The sequence below is a fragment of the Ambystoma mexicanum genome, chromosome 3p (genome assembly GCF_040938575.1).
Source record: "Ambystoma mexicanum isolate Mex_15411 chromosome 3p, UKY_AmexF1_1, whole genome shotgun sequence".
Lineage (NCBI taxonomy): Eukaryota > Metazoa > Chordata > Amphibia > Caudata > Ambystomatidae > Ambystoma > Ambystoma mexicanum.
In genome coordinates this window covers 817,070,003-817,082,368 of record NC_090925.1, presented here as the reverse complement: position 1 = coordinate 817,082,368, position 12,366 = coordinate 817,070,003, and the positions used below count along the sequence as shown (strand labels likewise).

Sequence of the window (12,366 nt, the reverse complement as noted above, 5' to 3'; positions counted from 1 at the left end):
CCTGTTCTGACTTGAGTGTCGTGTAGACCGATGAGACCTCCGTCCCCAAGTGACGCACAGGGGAACGAAATAGAAACCCGCTGTGCGACCCTTGAGGCCACAGGTGAGAGATGTCTTCCCAGATCCACGGAGCCTCTGGAACACCGATGCTGCTGTCAAGAAGGAAGGAGGTTAAGCACCAGGCAATCACAATACAGGCAGGTAAACAAAAGAATCTAAAGTGTCTTACCTATCTGGTGTAAGGGAGACCCAGGTAACCTAGTAGGGAGGTTCGAGGCTCATTAGATGCGGCGGTCCCTGGAATAGTAGAACCGCAGGTTAGCGTGGATGAAGGGTAGCCACCTGTGAGAGTCAGGGCTTGACTTGAATCCCCAGTAGGGAAAAGGCGTAGAAGATCAGCAAGGTACCAAGGGATGATCCAAAGACAAGTCGAGGTGCAGTCCAAATATCCGGCAACAGGTAAACAGTTCCAAGCAAAAGTACCAAGGGGTGTCCAAGGGAGTCCGAGATAGAGTTCCGTGATCAAGGTAACAAGGAGCAAGATGTAACGCCAAACAGTGTCCGAAGCCAGCTGAGAAGCAATGAGCGTTCTGTCTCTCAGACCTTTATACTGATCGCCCCTGGGTCACGTGACTTCTCTGGATCATGTGACGTCCACCAAGATCACATGGGGAACGCCATAGCGTATCACGTGACCGGCGTGGAGACGTAAGGCCGCCCTTTCTGCTATACGTTCTCCAAGGCAGTTGCCAATGCAGAAAGGGTTGCAATCGAGCCCGTACAACGGTACGGAGCTTTCGGTTCTGTGGCTTCACCGAATCACTTGAGCCTCGAAGCTTGGGAGGAGATGTTGGGGGAATGTGAGCAGTGTTCTGATGTGTCGTGGCCTGGTGTGCAGAGGATCGCCTAACATAGCCCCCCCCCAACGGCCCACGACCCCGTGGGCAGGAAGGATGATCCCTATGGAAGCGGGCTACCAACCGCGGGGCGTTCACATCAGATGCGGAAACCCACGAACGCTCCTCCGGGCCGTAACCCGTCCAATCCACCAGATACTGGAGCCTACCCCTAAACCATCTAGAACCCAAAATGGCCGATACCTCAAAAACATCAGGAGAGGTCAAGGACACCGGCGCAACAGGGGTACGAAGACGGACTGAGTCAGGACAGGGTTTGAGGAGGGAGACATGAAACACAGGATGGATACGCCAAGAGCTGGGGAGGACTAGACGGAAAGCCACCGGATTAACAACCTGTGAGATCACATACGGCCCGACAAAGCGAGGCAGCAATTTCCGGCAACCCACTAGGCGAAGATGTCGGGAAGATAACCAGACCCTAGAACCCACCACCAGAGGGGGAGCAGCACGACGTTTGCCATCCACACGGGCCTTCATAGAGGCCTTTGCTTCAGTGAGATGAACCACTGTACTCGCATGAACAGCAGAAAGATCCCTAAGACATGTCGTGGCCGCAGGATTCGAAGAACCAGAGGCATCAGGGACCGGCAAAACCTTGGGATGTTGACCATAGAGGGCGTAAAAAGGAGAATAACCAGTAGCTGAATGAGCCGCATTGTTATACGCAAACTCCGCAAGCCGCAAAACGGCCAACCAAGAGGACTGGTGTTGCAATATGAGGCAACGAAGGTACTGTTCCATCGATTGATTCGTCCTTTCGGTCTGACCATCGGTCTCCGGATGATAGGCCGAAGAATACCTCGTATCAATGCCCAATAGTTTCGTCAAGGATCTCCAAAACCGAGAGGTGAACTGTGAACCTCGATCGGAAACAATGACCGAAGGGAGGCCGAATAGCATAAACACATGTTCAAAAAACAAGTCCGCCAAGACAGGGGCCGAAGGGACACCTTTGCAAGGGACAAAACGGGCCATTTTTGTGAACGTGTCCACCACTACCCAGATGGTATCAAAGCCTTTCGACTTGGGGAGATCGGTAACGAAATCCATCGTCAATGTATGCCAGGGCCTGGGAGGTACCGGAAGCGGAAGCAACAACCCAATCGGTCGACCCCTTTGATGTTTAGCCTGAGCACATACCGCACAAGACCTGACGTAACACTCCACATCGCGCTTCATAGAAGGCCACCAACACCAACGCTTGAGAAGGTCTAAAGTGCGCTCTTGTCCGGGATGGGCATTAAAGGGGGCGTCATGAGACCACTCAAGGGCAAGATTACGTGTATCAGGTGTAGGAAGGAACAGGCGTTCATGTACGAAAGGTAAACCATCAGAATATACCGGATCCCAATCTCGTAACTGGTCAGAATGATCGCTAGTCCAGGATCGAACCGAGTCTATCAGTGACAATGAGGGAGTACAGAGACAAATCACATGACTCTTTTCGAGAACAGTGTCGGGGAAAATAGGCAATTGGACCCCCCCCGGGGAACGTGACAAGGCATCCGCCTTCCCATGCGCCTTTCCAGGACGGTGCATAATACGGAAGTCGAAGGAGGAAAAGAAAAGATGCCATCGGACCTGTCTGCTATTAATGCATTTCAGGGAGGCCAAATCCTGTAGGTTCCGATGATCGGGGTATACTGTGACAGGATACTTAGCCCCCAGAAGATGATGACGCCAAACACGGAACGCGTCCATGACCGCCAAGAGTTCTTTTTCCGTAACGGTATAGTGAGACTCAGTACTGGAAAACTTACGGGAGTGGAATGCCACTGGATGTAATTTGCCGGTATTAGGACACGTTTGTGACAGCACCGCCCCGAGGGCAAAGGAAGAGGCATCTGCCTCGACTATGAACGGAAGATCCGGATTGGGATGTTGGAGTACCGGTGCGGTAGTAAAGGCGGTTTTCAGAGTCTCAAAAGCCTCCTGCTGTTCTCTCTGCCACTGATATGGCACCCGAGGACTAGTCAGGGCCGTGAGTGGGGCTACAATCGTGGAAAAGGAAGAGATGAAACGCCTATAGAAGTTGGCGAATCCTAAAAAGGCCTGCAAGGACTTGAGTGTTTGAGGTACTGGCCAATCTAAGACTGCTTTGACCTTAGACTCGTTCATGGATACCGCCCCAGGGGTGATGTGGAAACCCAAAAACTCAACCGAGGTCTTATGGAACTGACATTTCTCAGGTTTGGCAAATAAGGAATGTTTGCTTAAACGGGTTAATACTTCTCGGACGTGTTTTACATGATCATCCAGGTCACGAGAGAAGATCAGGATGTCGTCCAAATATACAACCATGTACACATCCAGAATATCCCTGAAAATGTCATTCATGAACCGTTGGAACGTGGCCGGGGCGTTACATAAGCCAAAGGGCATGACAAGATATTCGTACAATCCGTAACGTGTACAGAAAGCAGTTTTCCACTCGTCTCCCTCGCGAACGCGTACCAAATTGTATGCGCCGCGTAGATCAAGTTTGGTAAAAACGGTAGCATGTGTTAAATGATCTAAAAGTGGAGTGATTAACGGGATGGGATATCTATCCTTCTTGGTGATCGCGTTAAGACGCCGATAATCCACACAAGGACGTAAATCCCCCTCCTTCTTAGGTACAAAGAAGATAGGACTTGCCGCTGGTGAAGTGGAGGGGCGGATGTGTCCTAAACGCAGGGCATTCTGTACATATTCTTTTAACACCAGTTCCTCCGAAGGAGACAGAGAGTAGATCCTGCCCGAAGGAACGGTGGAATCAGGAAGCAATTCGATTGGGCAGTCATAAGGTCTATGTGGAGGAAGTACCTCAGACGAGCCTCGATCGAAAACTGATTCGAAAGCCAGATATTCTGGCGGGATCCCAGACACCAACCCCCCAACAGTATGGGACTGTATGACTTCTGGATCGTCAACCGTCAGTGTGAGTTGTGCTAGGGCTCCCAAGACCCGAGAGGGTGTGTCAGGGGCTTGATGGATCGGGAGACAATAATTCTGACAAATATCGGACTCAAAGAGTACAGTGCCTGCTTGCCAATTGATCAATGGATTATGTTCACGTAACCAAGGTATCCCTAGTATGATACCGAATTGAGGTGCGGTGATCAAATCAAAACTCAAGGTTTCTGTGTGTATGTCCTGTATGTTCAACAAGAGGGGTGCGGTTTGATGTCTAACAGGACCAGAAATCAATGCGGAGCCGTCTACGGCTTGGACAGGTTCCGGTCGTGTTTTTACCACTAAAGGTAGATTGAGGGAATGGGCCAAATCAATATCTATGTAATTACCAGTGGCACCAGAATCAATAATGATATTGACTGCATGCAGAAGGCCAGTAGAGGGACATAGAGTAGCCTTTACGGAGATAGGTTGAACACGAGCAAAGGTAAGAGGGGTTCCCGGAGAAGAAGATGGGACACTCGACCTGGTCTCCGGTTCTAAGGTCGAGCCCTCCGAAAAACCTGACTCTTCTTGGGACGTCGAGGACACTCTTTCACGAAATGTCCAGTGGTGCCACAGTAAAAGCACGCATTATCAACCCTTCTTCGTTCCCTCTCAGATGTTGTAATAGGACTGCGTACCCCTCCCACTTGCATAGGTTCTTCAGTAACGGAAACGGGAGTATTAACAAGAGGAGGAGAGGAGGAGGCCCCCAATTCAGCTCTACGCTCCGCTCGGCGTGCATCTACCTGCAGGACGAGATCAACCAATTCCTGGTACTGAGTAGGCATAGAAGGGATTACTGCTAAAGCGTCTTTCATGGTGTTACTCAACCCCCTGTAAAAGACCACCGCCCGCCTATTTTCAGGCCATGATGTTTCCGCAACTAGCTGATTAAACCTGGTGATGTAATCTATCAGCGTTCTTTTGCCCTGAGTCAATTCCAACAACTCCAAATCCCTAGACTGTGCCTTGTGCCGAGTATCGAATACTCGGGACATTTCTAGGACCAACAAATCAAAGTCATAAAGAACCGGGCTATTGTTTTCTAACAGGGGATTAGCCCAAGCGGCAGCTGTTCCAGCTAAATGGGAAAGGGCGAAGGCGGCTTTAGCAGTGGACGTGGGAAAAGCCAAAGGCCTGCATAAGAAATGTAACTTGCACTGGTTAACAAAGGTTCTGAATGTCTTGGGATCACCCTGGTAACGTTCAGGAGCAGCCAGGGGGGAAGGAGTTGGGAGGACTATTGGAGTCGGTACTGGCGGTGTAGGGGAGGAGCTGCCCTCTCCAAACTCCGGGTCTGCAGGAAGGGGATGCTGAACGCTCTGTATGGTATCCAGCCTTTGGTGGATCACTGTGTTCGCGGCGGCCATATCTGCCCTTAGTATTGTAATTGCCTGAACTAAAGCAGTTATGGGTTCGTCCGTGGATCCCTGCATCGTCTAACACGACTATAAGGCTTCTCAGTCTGTTCTGACTTGAGTGTCGTGTAGACCGATGAGACCTCCGTCCCCAAGTGACGCACAGGGGAACGAAATAGAAACCCGCTGTGCGACCCTTGAGGCCACAGGTGAGAGATGTCTTCCCAGATCCACGGAGCCTCTGGAACACCGATGCTGCTGTCAAGAAGGAAGGAGGTTAAGCACCAGGCAATCACAATACAGGCAGGTAAACAAAAGAATCTAAAGTGTCTTACCTATCTGGTGTAAGGGAGACCCAGGTAACCTAGTAGGGAGGTTCGAGGCTCATTAGATGCGGCGGTCCCTGGAATAGTAGAACCGCAGGTTAGCGTGGATGAAGGGTAGCCACCTGTGAGAGTCAGGGCTTGACTTGAATCCCCAGTAGGGAAAAGGCGTAGAAGATCAGCAAGGTACCAAGGGATGATCCAAAGACAAGTCGAGGTGCAGTCCAAATATCCGGCAACAGGTAAACAGTTCCAAGCAAAAGTACCAAGGGGTGTCCAAGGGAGTCCGAGATAGAGTTCCGTGATCAAGGTAACAAGGAGCAAGATGTAACGCCAAACAGTGTCCGAAGCCAGCTGAGAAGCAATGAGCGTTCTGTCTCTCAGACCTTTATACTGATCGCCCCTGGGTCACGTGACTTCTCTGGATCATGTGACGTCCACCAAGATCACATGGGGAACGCCATAGCGTATCACGTGACCGGCGTGGAGACGTAAGGCCGCCCTTTCTGCTATACGTTCTCCAAGGCAGTTGCCAATGCAGAAAGGGTTGCAATCGAGCCCGTACAACGGTACGGAGCTTTCGGTTCTGTGGCTTCACCGAATCACTTGAGCCTCGAAGCTTGGGAGGAGATGTTGGGGGAATGTGAGCAGTGTTCTGATGTGTCGTGGCCTGGTGTGCAGAGGATCGCCTAACAGTACCGCCCGTTGTTGTGCATTAGACTGTACCTTGTAGATTTTGTAAAGTATATTCAATATGTGCAACTGCTGCTAACTTTCGCAAGCAGAAAAAAAACAGTTAGAAAAAAAAAGAATGTCCTGGGAATCAAGGGGCTATCCACGTTTTTTACAGTGGAACAGGCACACAGGGTGCCGGGTAGACCACCGCCGCCAGGTGCCCCATTGAGAGTACTAGTGGCCAAAATTATGAACTTTCAGGACCGGGACGCCATTCTGCAAGAGGCCCGCAGAGTGGGCTTCTATGAAATTGGAAATACGAAGCTGCGCATCTTTCCGGACTTTACATTGGAGGTACAACGTCAGCGGAGAACATATAACGCAGTGAGGCGTCGGCTTTGCAAGCTTAACCTAAAATACATGAGGTTTTTTCCGGCCAAGCTGAAGGTTCTCTCAGTGGGAAAGTCATGGCTCTTCACGTCCCCGAAAGAAGTGTGGGATTGGTTGGATGCCTCACCACACAATGGGGATCCCCAAAATGGAGGGGGAATGGGGGGGACACAATCCGGCACAGGAGAGTGACAATGAGGAAGGTGAAGGAGGTAACGCTGTGAGGGGTTATTGAGAACTAGTCACCTGGGACTAGAGAGGATGGGAATATGAGGGGGAAGTCGCACTAGAGGGGTGGTAACACGATTCCTTGCCCCCACACTTACAAAACATCATCGGCGGCTACCCACGAGTTGAGGGGAAAAGGTGGGATAGGCAAGTCATGAGGTCCACAAATCAGAAGAGGTGGGATAGAACCCAGAGTTACCCACAGATCCACAGTTGGGGAGTTTGAAATGGGGAGGGTGTCAGGGGAGGGGGAGAGGAGAGGGTAGAGGGAGTTGGGGTTGATGATACCAAGTTGGGGTTGGGTATCACTTGGGGGCTAGTTGTAAGTATGGGTCAGAATACTATGGCCGGTGTAGCGACCAAACACAAGAAGACACGGTTCCGGGAGAGGGATAGGGAAAGGGGACGGCGACGGCGGTCGGAAGTGATAGAGGGTTGGGATGGGAGGAAGGGACAAGACCACTGCTTGTTAAAATGAGGGAATGGGGAGGTTTGAGAATTGGTACCTGGAACGTCTGGGGTCTAGGATCTAGACAAAAGAAACGAAGGGTGGGGGAATTCTTGAAACGGCATGCAATACAACTAGCTCTGCTACAGGAGACGCACATGGGGAAGGAGGACTTAATGACCCTGGGTAAACTATGGGGGGACAATGGTTTGGTACCACTTACTTGACCCAAGCGAGAGGAGTCCTGATTTGGGTGGCGAGAGGAGTGCCATTACGGGTGGAGAAGGTATTGAAAGACGAAGTGGGACGCATAGTGATGGTGGTGGGTACATGGGAAGGATGCCCGATATGCTTAGTGAATTCTTATGTGCCAAACGTGGATGATAAGGAATACTTCCTATCGGTCCTACACATGGTTGGGGCTTGCAGAAGGGAAATTATATTTTGGGGCGGGGACTTCAACTGCCAACTAGACACACACCTAGATGGAACAGGAGGGAGGGGTCCTAGTAAAAAACAGATGACGGCGTCCCTCCACAAGGTAATGGAGGACCTTGATCGCGTGGACATTTGGAGGTAGAAACATGGTGAGGAGAAAGGGTTCTCATACTATTCAGGGGTACAAGGGTCGTACTCGCATTTGGACTACCTCCAGACAGGGAGGGAACACTTCTGGCGATTTGAAGACCCGGAATATTTAGGATGGACCCTCTCGGATCATTCACCCCTGGTGGTCAGACTAGTGGGGGGAGGGGAGAGGCCTTCGCAGCCATTGTGGCGAAGGCAGAAGGACGCACTACAGGATGGGGCATTCACCAGCGAGCTATGCAAGGGGATTGAAACCTACTTTGAACTGAACAAGGGGTCGGTGGACTCAATGGGAATGCTCTGGGAGGCATTTAAAGCAAACATAAGTGAGCTGTGCCTATCCACTACAGTGGGGATGAGGAAAAGGTGGCAGGACACATTGCGCCAATTGGAAGGACAAGTGGCAGATCTAGATAAGGAGGCAGGGGAGGGCACTCCGGTAGGGGACAGATTGGCATCTTGCCTGGAGCTTCACCAAAAGACACTAACGGATCTGGCACACTTTGACAGTAGTAAATGGCACACCCGACTACATGGAGAGGGGGATAAGGCAGGGAAACCTCTGGCCTGTCTGATTAGTAGTGAGGGTCCAACTTGGGGAATAACCCAAATCAGAATTGAAATGGGGGTGCACTGTAGGTACCCAGGAACGAATTAACAGGGCGTTTAGGGAGTTTATATATATATATGTATATATATACAAGCAAAAATGGCTATGTGGATATGAATGTGGAAGACTTGATGGACATGATCCGGTTGCCAAAATTAGAGGGGGGAAATTAAGGAAGAACTAGAGGCCCCAAAAGAGGAGAACGATATTAAATGGGCAGTACACATGATGAGGAAGGGCACGTCCCCTAGCAGTGATGTTTTCCCCATTGAATTCTACTCAGTATTTACAGACCTCCTAGCCCCACAACTCAAAAAAGTATACAATGAGGCATTTGAAAAGGGGATCCTCCCGGAGTCTATGAGGGAGGCAATAATAACAGTAATTTTGAAAGAAGGGAAGAACCCACTGGACTGCATGTCATACCGCCCTATTTCTTTATTAAACATGGATGGGAAAATCCTGGGTAAGGTTCTGGCAGCCAGATTAGCAAGAGTGGCTCCTACGCTGGTCCACCCGGATCAATGTGGGTTTATTGGGGGTAGAAATACGACCGCTAAGCTGACCCGTCTTCATCACATTATGGACCAGGTCAAAACCCATGAACACCCATTAGCAATAGCCTCCTTTGACGCCATGAAATTGTTTGACTCGCTGGAATGGAGATGGTTATTTTGAGTGTTGAGGGAATTTGGGTTCGGTGGGAAAAAATGTGTAAATGGCTGGCCCTACTGTACAACAAGCCGATGGCAATGGTGAGAACAAATGATTGGGTATCTGGGAAGTGGGAACTAGGCAGTGGGATTTGGCAGGGTTGCGCTGCATCTCCAATACTTTTTGGCCTTGCTTTGGAACCCTTAGCACAGTTTTTACGACAGGAGATGGCGGAGGCGGGGATAGGGGTCGAAGGGGTCCAACACATAGGGGGTCATTACGAGGTAGGAGGTAACCATGCTGCTATTAGCGGCATGGCTACCCCCTTACCGGGTACCGGGTCCGGGTTGCTTGAATGAGGAATTACCGGGCCATTCCGACCTTGGAGGGCCCGGTAATTCCTCATTCAAGGAACCCAGACCCGGTACATCCTTATTCCCATTCGAGCCCCCATAGGGCTCAATGGGAATGGAGATGATGCTAACAACGGCCCGTTAATAACGGGCCCGTTGTTAGCATCCTCGTCTGCTAGCCGGACCCGCTGGTTTTACCAGGCGTCCTTAGCGGGTCCCGCTAGCAGACTAGCAATGGGGCGGTAAGGGGTTGACGGCTCCGGCACCTTTACCAGCACCGTTAACCCCTTACCGCCTACCTCGTAATGACACCCATAGTGTCATTATATGCGGATGACCTCCTACTTTGTTTCCAACCCGCAGGAGAACTTACCAGCATTACTGGAGATTCTAAAGAACTTTCGACACATGTCTGGCTTCCTTATCAATGAGGGGAAATCAGTCTTGCTCCCCCTGGGAGGGCTTCGGAAATCCAGCACACAAGATCTCCCGACGGTAGGGATAAAATGGGAGACTGAGTCATTCAAATATCTCGGTATACAGATCTTTCATGACATGGAGGACACCTTCATGTACAACAGCGGCAGGGTACTCTCAAAAATAGGAGACTCAATGCAATTTTGGAAAAATCTACCCATATCCCTAATGGGTAGAGTGGCGTTATGCAAAATGGTGATCCTGCCAAGATTACTATACTACTTTACCAATATACCATGTGTGGTCAAAAAGATATTCTTTAAAATGCTAGATGTTGGAGTGGGGGTACTACTATGGAACAGAGGGAGGAAGCGGGTGTCCCTATCTACACTACGTAGACCTAGAACAGAAGGCGGGTTATGCCTACCAGACTATGAAAAATACTTGTTGACAGAGCAACTACAGGCGGTGTTGGATTGGGGACAGCCAGAGGGGGAAACCTCGAGGGGTCTAGTGAGGAAACTGCCGCCACATAGGAAAGGAAGTGAACTGCTGTGGAATCCATTGGGGAATCAGTTGTGTTCGAGGCGGTCATGGAAACGTGGAAGAAATACGTTTGGAAGAAAGGCCCGGGAGGGCTCTATGATGTACATCTGCCCTGGGGGATAGATCAAAAACTGCAACTGGCAATATGAAGGGCAGGAACACAGAGACTTCAAGAGAAGGGATGTGAGAAGATAGGGGACCTCTTCGAAGGGAGCAAGCTAGTAACCTTTGTGGAGTGGTCAACAAAATGTGATCTCCCGAAGGGCATGTTTTTGGCATATGGGGTAATAGTCCGGAGAGTAGCGGAACTATGGAATGGGATCCCGGACAAACCGGAAACAAGCCCACTACTACGGGTACTGTTGGAACAACCGGGGGGGACAGCTAGGATCTCACGCATTTATAAAACTCTATGGGAAGGGGAACCCACGACAAAGTTGAAGGTAAAGGAGAAATGGGAGAGCGATATGGGGTACCAGATTCCGGATGAGGAATGGGAGGCAGTACGGGAATCTGTCCGTAGGGTCTCGCAGAACGTCGATTCCAGTTGATCCAGTTTAATATAATGCACGGGACATATATCACCCCGACCACATTGAAGGCAATGAACAACACCCTAGCAGATGTATGCCCCAGATGTGGTGAGGGCCCAGCTGGATTTTGGCACATGATGTGGGATTGTGGGGTCATTACAGCCTACTGGGATAAGGTTATGGAAGAGGAGAACAGGCTAATGGGGCCAAAACTGGACTGCAAACTGAAAATATGTATCTGGGGCTCCTCCCAGGGGGGAAGAAACACAAAACACATAACAAAACGATACGGTTCCTACTACTGCTGGCAAAATGTCGAGTGGCTATTGCATGGAAACACCCAAAGGGCCCCACAATACCCAACTGGCTAACGGACATCCGCAGATGGGGGAGCCGAATTGATGATACTACAGGGGATGGATACTGATACGGGGGGGTCGGAGGTCACTATACACTGTAGTCAATTATTGAACGATCTATCAAAAGCTAACGATCTGAAACCACCATGAACTACTCGCAACTGGAGGAGCTGGGGAGGATAGACAGGGGAAGGGATGGGGAGTCACGACTCTGTTGATGAGATGCCCTGAAGGGGAGGGAAGATCAGAATCGCTGTTCAACACTGAACAGAGAAGAAGCTCAAGGTCACACTGGTCTATACTAAATATTAAGGAAGGGGTCAGGGGCCGGGGGGAGGGAAATGTTGGTCACTGGTTATCAGTTGTTGTTCTTATGAAAATGCAAATAAAAAGCAATTTTAAAGGTATAGTTAGTAGTCACAATCAGGGATTTCAAACCTATTTTTGAGGCTGTTCCTTTCTCATGTGCAGTTTGGGGGGGTACTGAAAGTTCACATCTCATGTGGGAATTTCATTTACAGTGCATTGTGTACTTTCTCCTGGTTTCTCAGTGTACGGTCCTGCTTACTAGCTGCTGCCTAACACCCAAGAGCTGCTTTTAGCTCCTGCTCACCCAATCTTAATTTTAAAGTCTCAGGTAGAACAATGTTTCCTTGACTAACTGTTCGTTTTCATTGCAGCAGCATCGCTCCAAGCGTCAATGTATCAAGCTATCCACCTGTGTCCCAACCTGATAAACCCAGTAACGCACTTGACCCAGTCACACAGGCAGGTAAGGAATCATTTTCCCTATGCACCATTGGTTCAGTAGAAGTGCTGAAGGTTTATATCGGCCCTGTGCATTGTGCATCCAAGTGTGGTTTTCGCCACCAATCTGTGGCATAGTGCGGGACCACAATTCAAAAAGAAATTTTAGCTAGGACTTCACGATCTGAACAGGGAGTCTTCTGAGACTTGTATCAATGTGTTATTTTTTTTTTATCCAACCAGTATTTCTGACCCATTTTTGCAAGGGTTTATTTTC

The 12,366-nt window shown here is 49.9% G+C and overlaps 1 long non-coding RNA gene across 1 annotated transcript in view; it reads left to right on the top strand.

Annotated features, from left to right (window-relative positions):
• Positions 1 to 12,108, top strand: part of LOC138579617 (uncharacterized) — a 33,394-nt gene extending 21,286 nt beyond the window's left edge. Inside the window, exon 3 of the long non-coding RNA XR_011304097.1 lies at positions 12,023 to 12,108. This is a non-coding gene — a long non-coding RNA (uncharacterized lncRNA). The remainder of the gene's footprint in view (positions 1 to 12,022) is intronic.
• The last annotated feature ends 258 nt before the right edge of the window (positions 12,109 to 12,366 follow it).